Source organism: Phalacrocorax aristotelis, chromosome 5 (genome assembly GCF_949628215.1).
Source record: "Phalacrocorax aristotelis chromosome 5, bGulAri2.1, whole genome shotgun sequence".
Lineage (NCBI taxonomy): Eukaryota > Metazoa > Chordata > Aves > Suliformes > Phalacrocoracidae > Phalacrocorax > Phalacrocorax aristotelis.
In genome coordinates this window covers 69,089,688-69,101,543 of record NC_134280.1, presented here as the reverse complement: position 1 = coordinate 69,101,543, position 11,856 = coordinate 69,089,688, and positions in this window count along the sequence as shown.

Below are 11,856 nucleotides of genomic sequence, written 5' to 3'. Positions count from 1 at the left end.
GAGCCACTCTTAGCCAGGCCCCTAAATCTCCCTGCCATCCTTTTCCCTTTCCATTCCTGTGTAAATTACCACCCTCTGATGGGCTGAGCGGTCCCTCGCTGCTGCTCTGAGATTTCCCTGGTCTGTTCAGGTCGGTGAGGGTGCGTAAGGTCATTTTTCTCCCCGTCTGGATTCGTGCTCGTTGGCATCCGACGTCGTGGGAGGGAGGGAAGGGCACCGGAGGCAGCTCAGTTTTAACAAGTGCCCAGAGGAAGGGGCTGCCCCCTCTGGGATGTGGAGAGCCCCAACAGACAGCAGCGACGCTTACCCAAAGGTCCTATGCCTTTTCCTAAAACGATGTTACCATTTTTCAAATGGCGTTACTATTTTATAGGACAAGTCATCTGGACGTGGAGAAGGAAACCAACAGGCTATCGCAAAGCAGGAGCAGGGCTGGCGGTGTCTTTCTGTCCTGCTTGCGCCGTCAGCGCCAGTGCGGGAGTAGAGCAGGGATGTGAGAAGAGGGGAGCCGCCACGAGAGCCAGGACAAACTCCCCTGGATGGATGAGGACTTCAAGGAGGAGATGGCAGGCAGGCACCAGGGCCAACAGCAGGTACGATGGAGTAATGAGAAGGGCTCTCCTCCTGCCAAACCCAAAGCCGTGTCTGCGTATTCCCTCCCTGGTGGGTCTGGTGCTGGCTGTTGTCTGCGCTTAGATGACTGTAAAGTTGCTTTGTGCTTTTCAGCTCCTCAGCTGTCCTGTGTTAAGCAGCTAAATTTTGAATTAAGAGCTGCCTGCAGAGTGGGATATCAACTTTTTTTGTCTGGTGATGTTTTTTTTGTTTATTTTGTGTTTTTGGTTTTTTTGGGTTTCTTCTTGTGGTTGTTGTTTTTTTTTTTTAAGGATCCTGCAGGGTCTGTATGAAAAAGTAATACGAGGCTCTTCGTTCTTTGCAAGGGAAAGTAGCCTCTCCTCTCTCTCCCCGGAGGTTTGGTCCTACCCGGTGCAGCATAGTCAGGCAGCCACAAGAGGGCACAGGCAGACCAGGCAGGGACTGTCCTTTGCTGTCCACCCTGCGAGGTCGGGGCATCTCCAAGGTCCTACCTCGCTTCTGCTCCTGCCTCTGTGAAGGCATCACACCTGGCTGACCTGTTTTCTGCAGCCTTCCTCCGCTCCTGGCCGTGGGAATCGGTGTTAGATGGGTCCCGCTCTCCTTAGGCTGGAGGGAAAGTCCGTGATGCGCAAAGGAAAGGATTTGGATTTTTTTACAGGGATTCTCGGTTAAGCCTGAGGAGAGTTGCAAAGCGATGAGGATGGCCAGGCGAGACGCTGTGAATGTTTTGCTCTGTCTGGGTCTTCAGGTGTAATGACCTCGCTACAGCCAGTAGGCATTGCTTCAGAAACCTCTGTGACTGGGAGCTGAGCCATGAGGTTGGCTCCAAAGCTTCTGTGGTGTGAGAAGACATCAGCCCTGTCCCTTATCCCCATCTGCCCACCTCTTCCACCAGAGCTTTCCTGCCGTTTTCCCTCTCAGAAATAAACCACGGTGCAGTTGCCAGACCCTCTCCGTGTCCTTTGAACAGGGCCTCTGGGTCCTCTTGTACATGCTGCTCTATGAATAGCATTTCTCCTTGCGCCCATTTGCTCCACAACATAGGGCTTGCTAGCCTGTCCTGGGCCAAAAGAGAGCTTCAAAGGGATGGTAGTTCAAACATCTGCCTTTGTAGATCTATTTGACTTGCAGATGCCAGGACGTGAGACGTTTTGGCGTGGCACCGAAACACAGTCTGGCAGTTATAGCAAAAGGGACCAAAGATCTTCCCGTGGTTTCTGCCTACACCAGTTCTAGTGTAGATTATCAGTTCAGCCACCTGCCTTGGAGCTTCACTTTCCCCATCTGCCAAACTGAGAGATGATTAGTTTCCACCATGAGGTGGATATTTGGGGCACAGCTTCTGTCTAGAGCTCTAGTAGGAGTGATGAGGTGATAGGTGTGATATATTTGGTCTACTGGTATGTGGGGCTCTGAGCATTTGTCAACCTGTTCATGGTTGGGAGGGGTAAGGATCTGCAGGTCCAGAATGAGGGATCTTAACCTGGGCTGCAAAGGAGCTTGGGTCTGGGACAGAACAGGAATATCTTACCTCTCTGATGGATGTTAGTTTTGTGCACAGTGTGGTGCTTTTAGGTACTTATATGTTAATACGTGTTTAAGTGCAGGCTTTGAATGGCAAGAAGAGAGGAAGCAAGAAAGGGACCTAGAGATTTGGTTGCTCTTGGCAATTCCCTGGGTCTGCTGGTCCTGTCCTTTACCCTGCCTTCAAAGTTACTCAACGTTTGCACAGGGCTGTAGATCAGGCTGGCTTTGTACGGCTGATCAGGCTGTCCTGACACGCACAGAGAGATGCATGTTTCCAGGAACCAACAAATGAAAGATTTTTTTGTTTGTTTACTTCAGGTGCAGACAAGAAGCGAGGAGGTAAGCAGGTGGCCTCAAAGTCAGCTATTTCAAAGCTTTAGTAATGACTAATAACCTTCTTTCATGACATGTATTTAACGAGTGAGGATTACTGCAGAAGAGACAACACTATACCAGCCGTGGGAAAATTCCAGTCATTTCAGAAACCTAGGGAGTGTGGCCCTGCCAGGAAGAAGTCAATGTCCTGGCACGAATCTAGGTGCACACGTGGCACTGAGGGCTGGGGCTGGTCAGCTCTGCCAAGGCAACATGCTCCTTATAGGAGCAGTCCCTGTGGTGCCACCACCGCTGGAAGCCAAGAGGTTGGTTTTGCTATTTATCATGTCAATATTTCCATGTTTGCACGAGGGTTATTGAGCTGAGCTGAAAGGTTGACTTTAGCCAGCCTGTTAAGGCAGATGGACTTTGTGGTGGTTTACGTAACGTTCGCAGGATGGTCAGAAGCCAGAACAGACCCCAGGTGGGCAATTCCCATTTGCAAGAGATGAGTTGGACAGACAGCAAGGTGCCTTCTAGCCCTGCTTACTCTGTGTCTGCAATGATACAGATTTTGGTGGCCAGTGAAATGCTGCAGTTGCACGCCTGTTGCTGGGGACTAGGTTGAGCAGAAGGCTAAAGAGTGCTGTTATATACTTTTATGCTGAGGTCAAGTGGACAGAGCGCAGCAGGCAGTGAGGTTCCTTCTCTGAGGGCTGATGCGTGCCACAGGGAACTGCGGTGAAGCGGCTGCAAAGCCTGTGCACCATGGAGCTTGGCTAAGCAACCGAGGATCTTCAGCATCCCCTTCACAGCAAGTGTCCAAAGAGACCAACCCCTCCCTACTCATGAAGTAATTCTGTGGGTCCTTCCATCGCAGGGGATCTGGACACACAGTGTGGCGGAAGGCGTTGAGGTGGAGAACAGGAAGAGCTTTAAGTAGGGTGTTTAGTGGGGAGTGTCAGGAGGTAAGAGAGGGAACGTGAAAGGAGATGAAATCAGAGAGGAGAAGCGAGGCCAAGAGGTACATACCCTTGGAGGGGAACTTGTGCTCAATTGCTGTTGTGATGGGAGGTGGTGGGAGAACTCATAGCTCGGTACGATTTCACTGTTGGGATGGCAGGTATGCAGTGGACAGCCTGAAGAAGAGAGAAGTGAAGGAGCTCATTTGGAGGCCAATTAGAAGAGAAAGGGAATGTAGAGAAATGAGGCTGGGTCTAGTTGTGGGCTGGATGTGAGGGGAAGAAGGGCAAATCTGGGTTGACAGTGATGCCTTGGCTCAGGAGATATGATAGTACTTGCTAGTATGTTGGAGCAGAGAGACAGCAGGGAGTTTGCAAAGGAAAAGGTAATTCTTAGCTTTGTTTTGGCCAGGTTGAACTTGAAATGATTCCCCTTGTAGGAGAAGATGTCAGACAGGGTTAGCTGAACAGAAGTTGAGCCATTGGTACATGTCTGGTTACTTACAAGTAACTTCAGTGACAGCAACGCAGTTCACAGCAATTTGTGCAGGAGCAGTAGTAAGCCCCAAAACAGCTCCCCATGAGACTGCCTCAGAGAGGGAAGCTGTGAAAAGGAAGCTGAAAGAGAAGGTAGAGGTGGTCCCTAGGAAGCTTTGCAGTGAAAACTCTAGCACTCATTCCTGTGCTACTTAGAGAGCTTTCAGTGACATTCATGTGGGCACGCAGAACCTCGTGAGCTTTTTAACTCAACGTACAATAAATACCAGAGACTTTGTCAATGTTTCCTATGTATGCTCCCAATTGAGTTCTGGGACTGCAGGTTTTCCTCTGGCAGATGTAGGCATGGTATTGGCTTGAGTACAGCTCTTTGCCCTTAGTTCCCCTGGCTCATTGTGCTAATTCTGCTCTGTTAATCACCTTAGAGTCAATTGAAGATGCCTCATGCCAATGGACAGGTATGTCAGTCACAGTTGAAAAACACCTTTGCTCTTTCTGCATCAGAATTGCAGCTGGGGCTGGAAGAGGTGTCTTGTCCACTGCCTTTGGTGACCTTCCCCTTTGCCAGGCCACCTGCTGAATGCCAGCTGGCAAAAATGATGAGGAATGAAGCACTAAGCCAACTTTCGGTCACACTGACTGCAGTGCTGTGGGCTTGACAAATAACGTTTCGGTGGGAATTGCAACAGTGGCTAATGACTGAGTGGGTGACAAGAGTGTTTTTGGGCAGGTGAAGTGTTGGGACCACCCAAAAAGCCTGACAGCTCTGGCTTGCATTAAGCCTAAAGAGTCTTCTAGTTCTACACTAGGAACACTAACAGTGGGAACAGGAGGACCAAATCTTGTTCATCTAGCACTGAAATGATACGCATGTGCCCAAGAGAAGACCTCATGTTCAACCACCAGTTTAGGTTGGCTTTGCAGCCCCCCATTCTTCTGACCAGACCGTTGCGCATCCATGGGTTTAGTGATACTTCGCTCCTGGTTTGCAAAGGGGCTCCTGGTGTGACAACTAATTTAGACACATCAGACACTACAACAAGCTTTTTAAAATCCTCAGTGGTTCTGTGAAGGTTTGAGAGTTTCCCTGTGGTTTATAGTCCTCCAGTTGTTTTGGCTTGAGCTGGTGTTACTGGGTCCATGACTGAGCGACGGGATAAAACTCACCCCCTTTGCAGCAGACGGTTCTTTCATTTCACAGGATATTTGCACAGAGGGAAGAAAACTCTGGAGGTAATTTAGTCCTAATCCCTGCTCGTAGCTGGGTTATGTCTGAGTTAGCTCAGGCCTGTCAGTGCCTTATCCAACTGCGTTATGAAAACTCGGAAGTAATTTTGCTGTTGTCAGCAGTAGCGTCACCAGCTTCTCTCCATTACGCTGATTTTAACAGCTTGGCTTTACGCATTCAAAATGCACAAATATCTTAAACCCTCTTACTGCAGCATGTGTGCTAGCGCACTGTGACTTGTCATTGCCTTAACGACACCACATCTGTGAGAGCCTTTCTCCAACTCAGGTACATTTACAAAATATTTCAATAGAGACCTTGAAAATTGTCCCTTTCTGTGTAGAGGTGGTTGCAGAGACTTTGCGGAAAGGAAATTGCTTCTTAATCTCTATCCCCTGTTTTGTGTGTGATTCATTTGCGCATCACAGATCAGACTGATGCAACATCGCTTTGCTTTTCATTTATGGGTTTTCAGTAGTGCAGGCAGAAGCGTTCAGAGTCATAGAATGGTTTGGGTTGGAAGGGACCTTGAAAGATCATCTAGTTCCTGACTTTTCCAAGGCGAGAGGCAGAATCTCATGCTGCAACATTCAAGCCCAGACATCTGGTTATGAGGCAAATTGTTGAATTTTTTTTTTTTTTCCAGGGACGTGAAAGGAGTCATGATACTGGAATGCTGCGATGAACACTGTAGTTTTAAACTCATCCAGATGATGCCTTGCCTAGTGATGTTGGATTGCATTTCAGTTACATACCTTTACCAGATCAGATGTTTAATTTTAGCGTTTTGTGAGCTTCAGCATGATCGGGAGACAAGAATGAGCAAGGGATTGAAATTGGTATTGGCAGCAGCACTTTCCTTTACGTTCACACTTCATTTCCACCCCGGGTGATGGTGAAGAGCAGGCTTTGCTGCTTAGGTCCCTTTGGGGTCACGAGTATGGCCTAAAGGTCTGCTGACTTGCAAAAGGCGATAATTTCAACTCAGAGTGATTTATCTGGAGACAGGACCAGGCAGAAGAAGGAACTGGATCCAGCTGAGAAACCAACGGCATCTGCTGCAGATTCAGAAGCCAAATTTTAAGGCTTTATCAGGCATATATAAGCAAGGATTATTTTTTTAAATACAGTTTTTCTGGACTAATTCGAATGGTAATATCAACCTAATTACTCTGCTAAGCATGTTCTTCTCTCAGTTGACACTTTCACATCCCCATAAGCAGTGATTCCCGAAATCACCTGCAGATCTCTTCACCAGTGGTGCTTTCCTGAGCCGGGATGTTGTTTGGCACAGACAGGACCTGAAACAATTTCTGAGGCTGCTGTATAGATTTCTGGTAGAAGGGTGGTGGAATGGCACAGACAGGGCTGACATGAAACCCATGAAGACTCCTAGTGAAATAGGTTGATTTGTGCTGGTCCCAAAGACTGTCGGGCATTCTTTGTAATTAGACCCATGCACGCGGGCTCTGGCTTTGTGCTGGTCACTACAAAAATAAGGGGAAAAAAACCACAGAAGAGAAAGTGCAACATGGTTCCTATGTTTTACATAAACCCAGTCACTGCTTAATGAAAGGGTGCAGATCTGAGTGCAAGGGAATTGAAGTCAATTAAACGAATCAGACAAGTAAACCAGCCGCACCCATTTCAACTAGGAGGTGTGCAATCACAAGCAATTACTGTGATTAATCTTCTCATTGTTGTATACAAATCCAGCACCTGGCCAATTAGTTGCATAGTTGTCTAATTGCGCTAAGAACGAGGCTTCGGGCAAGGGTGGTGAGGATCCTTCTCATTGACCTCTTTCCCGCTTGTTCCCTGCCAGTCTTGGATTTCTGCTGAGCTTTCTCTGCCTTGACCTGAGTAGTCTGTGCCTGAGATTCAAACAGTTGTTTGGGGAGGGTGGTAGAGCTCTGTTAAAGAAACCTAGGGTATTTAAGATGACCTTCATCGTTCAGACCAGTGGAGCTCCTTGTATTTGCAGCCAAGCACCCTCCGCAGGGGTTAGATAGCACCTTTGTTGTTACGCAGCTTGCTGACTTGGGTGAGGTCCCCAAGTGTAGGTGTAGCCTAAGAATAATATCTTTGTCTCAGGTTCAGTACCATGCACAGTTGTAGCAGAATATTGTCATTTGTGTTGGCGTCTTGAGTACTGGATGCCCTTATCTTTTGGTAGCTCACAATTAACCCCAGGCTAAAAACCCGTCCCCCAAACTGACTGGCTAATTCTGATCAAGAAATGCAGCAAAGCTCCTGCAAGTATTTCTCCAGCAAAACTGGGCTTCTCACCAGGCGTCTGGCACTGGACACACATGCTAATTCTGCAGCAGGCTGATGGACGGTTTGTCTCCCTGGGGTGCTAGGAAAGGCATTTCAGTGCGGAGAAAAGCCGTAATCCAGGACTTGTTCAGCAACTAGAGGCGGCTTTGAATCTAATGCCTGATTGACAGGGAGCCCATTCTCTCACCGAGTCTAGAAAAAACATTGACTGAAGGTAACAAGTTGGAACATCTTAATTTTATGGTTCAATTTTGCGTATCTGTCAACGCGCAGCACTCATTACCATGGAAGTCAACTTATCATCAGTAATCCATAATCCACAACCCATAATCATCAAACTTGCACCACGATATTTCAGGAAACAACCTTAACTTTCCATATACATCATGAGTTGGCCTGCATATCATGGAACAGGATCCCAGATACGAGGACGTCTCTGCATTTCGTCTTGCTGGTTACAGGTGGGTGTTTGTGGTTTGTTTTTGCTGGAACGCGTTTTAGTATTTTTTTCCCTTGCCAACAGGATTTCCGCCTCTGTTCCCATTTCCAGGAGTTAATTTTACTGTTCAGCACCAATATTTCTAACACCCGTTCTTAGCACAGGACTGAATGTTCTTCTCTGAGGAACTGGAATGACTTTATAGAAAAAAATCCTCTCAAAAAAGGCGCTGTTTGATAATGCACTGTTCAGATCTGAGTGTTCATGTAACTGGTGCTAAAGATATGATTGCACTGACACTTTGGTCATTTTGCATTATATTTATAGGGAAAAGAGAAATAGATGATAAATACATCGAAGCTGTTCTTCTGGACCTGTGAACTTTTGGGCTACTATCACTCTATTTTCCTATAAACCCACATCAAAGTGGTTTTCTGCTACATATCTTTATTTAGGACTATGGAAGACTGTTGTTAAATTAAGCCTTTTATATGACTCAGGCTCTCAGCTTGAGGACACTGCTGGTGCTCAACAGAACAAGGCGAATTTGGACAACTCATGGACCAGTCCGTAATCCATGTAGGAAAGCGAAGTCACCTACCCTGCAGCCTCAGTAGCAGCATTCAGACCCAGTAGATTTCTGACTCTGAAATGGGAGATAAATGAGCTTATCCTGCAGCTCTTACCGGAGTAATTGTTTTCATGTTTTCTGGTCAGTGTTTAGGAAACAAAGTCCACACCCATCCTAATTCTGTCAACATGCAAAATGTGAAAATAATAACTTCTGTAAACAAGTGAGACCTTTTTATAATTAACTCTTCCTCCCTGTCTCATCCATCAGCAAGAGGCTGAGCAGCATCATAAACTTCGTCCTCTCCGAAAGGCTTCTTACCACCTTTCTGAAAGGACACTCTTGTCGTCTCTGTCCAGCCAGAATTCTGCAAAATGTTCCTCGTGTGTCTTCCCTGACCTTCCTGGCTCAGCTCCTGGCTCACGTGGTGACTCCCTCCAGCTGAATCACTGGATTCCTGCGGTGGCTGGGGATCGCGGTGCTTCTAAAAACACACACGGTAGAAAGCGACTTCAAACTGTTAAATAACCGACGTGCCTGGGGATCTTGGAGGACCTTAACCTCCTCCTGAAGAGGAGGAATGACATCTTGATTCACACCTTAGTATGCCTGAATGGTGAAACCTCTGGGATGCTGGGAGTGTTGCGCTCCGTGCTATGGAAAGCAAAATCATGTTGTGTGAAATAGATCCGTCCCAGGACAGCGTTAGGGTTGCCATGGGGCAGTGATTCACCTTGCTTTTTGAATTCTGTATTATTCCCTTAATACTATTTATAACATGGTTTTCAAACAAATCATGATTCTCTGTCTGGAAATGTGAATGGGATATTTGCCTTACAAGGGGCTAGAAACTTCACCTATATCCTATTCTGTAGAAACTGCAGAACAGCCAGGAGAGAGGGCCAGTATAAGCAGGACACGCTATGGAACTGTTTCTGTATTATGTTTGATGAATTCAGACAGATTTTTCAAGCTGCCAATAAAATATATGATAATATGATATAAGCTCAGCACAAATGCTGAACTAAAAATTGAGTTCCTTCAGAGGCTGAACTTGTAATTGACTTTTCTGAACAGAATTTAAAAAAACCTGTTGCAAGGAGGGAGCTGTGTGACAACGTACCTTCTTGCCCTATCTGGGCAAAAACTGCACGTATGAGCACCACGAACACCTTCCTTGTCGTGTTGATGCCACATACTTGGTATGTTGTGAAACATACAGTTTCCCGAGAGGTCTGGAATTGGGCTATTGCAGAGTAAGTAAAAGAGTTTTTTTTAAAAAAAACAATATTGCTTGTGGGTTAAGGCTTCTTTACAGACCTTGCAAATCATAAATCTCTATTTCTTTTAGGCCATTAAGTAGCTTAAAATAGAATTGGAACTGATGAGCCTGATGGCTGGCATGAGAGTATTTAACATAAGACTATCAGGCACTGTCTTTGTTGATTTCATGCCTTAGATTCCTCACCATCCCTGTGCTAATTTCAAGGGAGGGAGGGAATTGAAAAGGCTTAATTTCAACCAGCCCATGCAAAGTTTAGTCTGTCACAATTTACTGGCACCTAAAGTCAGATAAATTAAAAAACAAAAAGACACCCCAGCCACGTGTACTACTGGGTTCACAGGGCCAGTATGTTTCCCAAGTTCCCAACTGAGGGTTGAGCTGAACTTTAGCTAAGATAAGCCTAAGCTTGTGGAAGATAAGACTTGAAAAACTGGCTAGCTTGCCACATTTCAACTAACGCCTGTGGATTCCCAGGAGAGGTACAAGCCCTGTGTAAAAACCAGAGGGTGTTTAGGTATGGCTGAGAGATGTGGCTGGAGCGTAGGCATCTTAATCCAGAACGTCAACTCAGAACTATCAGGTCCTTGTTCTCCTTCAAGCCATGTTGCATTGGGATGCTCAGAGGTTTGAGCCACGTTGCGTTGGGATGCTCGGAGGTTCTGGGAAGAGTTGTACTCCCAGGGAAGAAAGCCAGGCGATACATCAATTTGTAATAGTTTATTTTTGTGTAAGAGCTCCCTGTGTTTGTATTAGGGGAATGTGTTTACTCTAGGATCAAACAAAAGCCCTAATAATGGGGCAAGGTAGGTTCATTTTCTGTTTTGAATTCTGTGACTTCTCAGAGTACTTTGTGCAGAATGAGTTTACCTATGAAGCAATTAACGTGTACTCTGGAAAACTCTAGTATTGATTTAAGGTAACAGATAAGCATAGACCGGCCTTCCCTGACTATCATTTTGTCACCTTGCCTAGGACAGCCTATGCGCTTCTTACTGCCCGTCGTTGTTGTGTGCTCCTCTACCCGGAGATACGCTTCAAATGTATTTTGCAAGAACTAACAGTATCTGCAAGAACTAACAGTGTCACGGTTCTGTTAAGGCCTCTGGGCTGACCTAAAGCCCGCTGATGGTGTTGACCTAAAGCCCTCCGATGCGCTGGATCAAGTTATTGGTTAGAGACTGCTGTAAGCTGCTTACCACACCTTTGGATAAGCCATGAACGGGCAAAAAATTGAGGTCTAGACAAATTGTAAGACACTTTTGTGGAAGTTTTCACATCAGTTTTGTTGTCAGATGCCTCCCGAATGGCTGGGCAAATCTTTTTGCACCTTTGCTTTGGTGTTTGTTGCTAAGATGAGGGTAAGCAGTGCCACTGTTCCTGGGCTTTGTGAAGGCCGATAAGAAATCCGTCTATCTATACTATAAAAATTGAATGCTATGAAAGTAATTTCACTAATTTCACCCTGTGGACTGGAAAAAGGACCTTTCACAATCACTAGCTAATCACTCTATTAAAAAAATATAGGAAAAACAAGGGAAGCCATAATCAGCAAATCTGATCCCAAATCTTCTTCTAGAGTTTGTTTCCACAGTGTTCTTCTAGTTCTTGGTCTGGGATCTCATTTTGAACTGGTAAGACCAGCAACTGCAAGACTAAAGCTGAAATTCAAACTTGAATCACCCTTTATGCCAAACCCTACCCTGACCCTTTAAGACTTTTGAATTGGAACATATGTTCTTGATCCCAGTGCTGGACCTGGATGGAGACATTCAGGCCCTAGGAATGGCCTAGCTAGCTTAGCTGGCTTTTCCATGCTTCCTGCTAGCGGGTTGGTGTTGGGGAAGGTGCTCCGAGAGGAAGCAGATCCTTTGAGCACTGCAGTGGCTCTGGATGTGACTGAAAAAAAAAACCCAAAACAAAACAAACCACGTAAAGCATTTTATGGTCAACAAATAGTTATGATTTTATTGAGCGGTAGAATACACAAGAAAAAAATTGTTCTGAGTTACCGAAATGTTTTTTTTAAGAATGAAATAATCAGGAACTGTCTTGTAAGGAATGTGGTTTTGATGTTTAAAAATGCCTAGAAAACACTTGAAATGTTAGGGCTCTGTTAGGAAGGCTTTCTTAGGAAAGCATCTATTTAGAAGAGGCCAT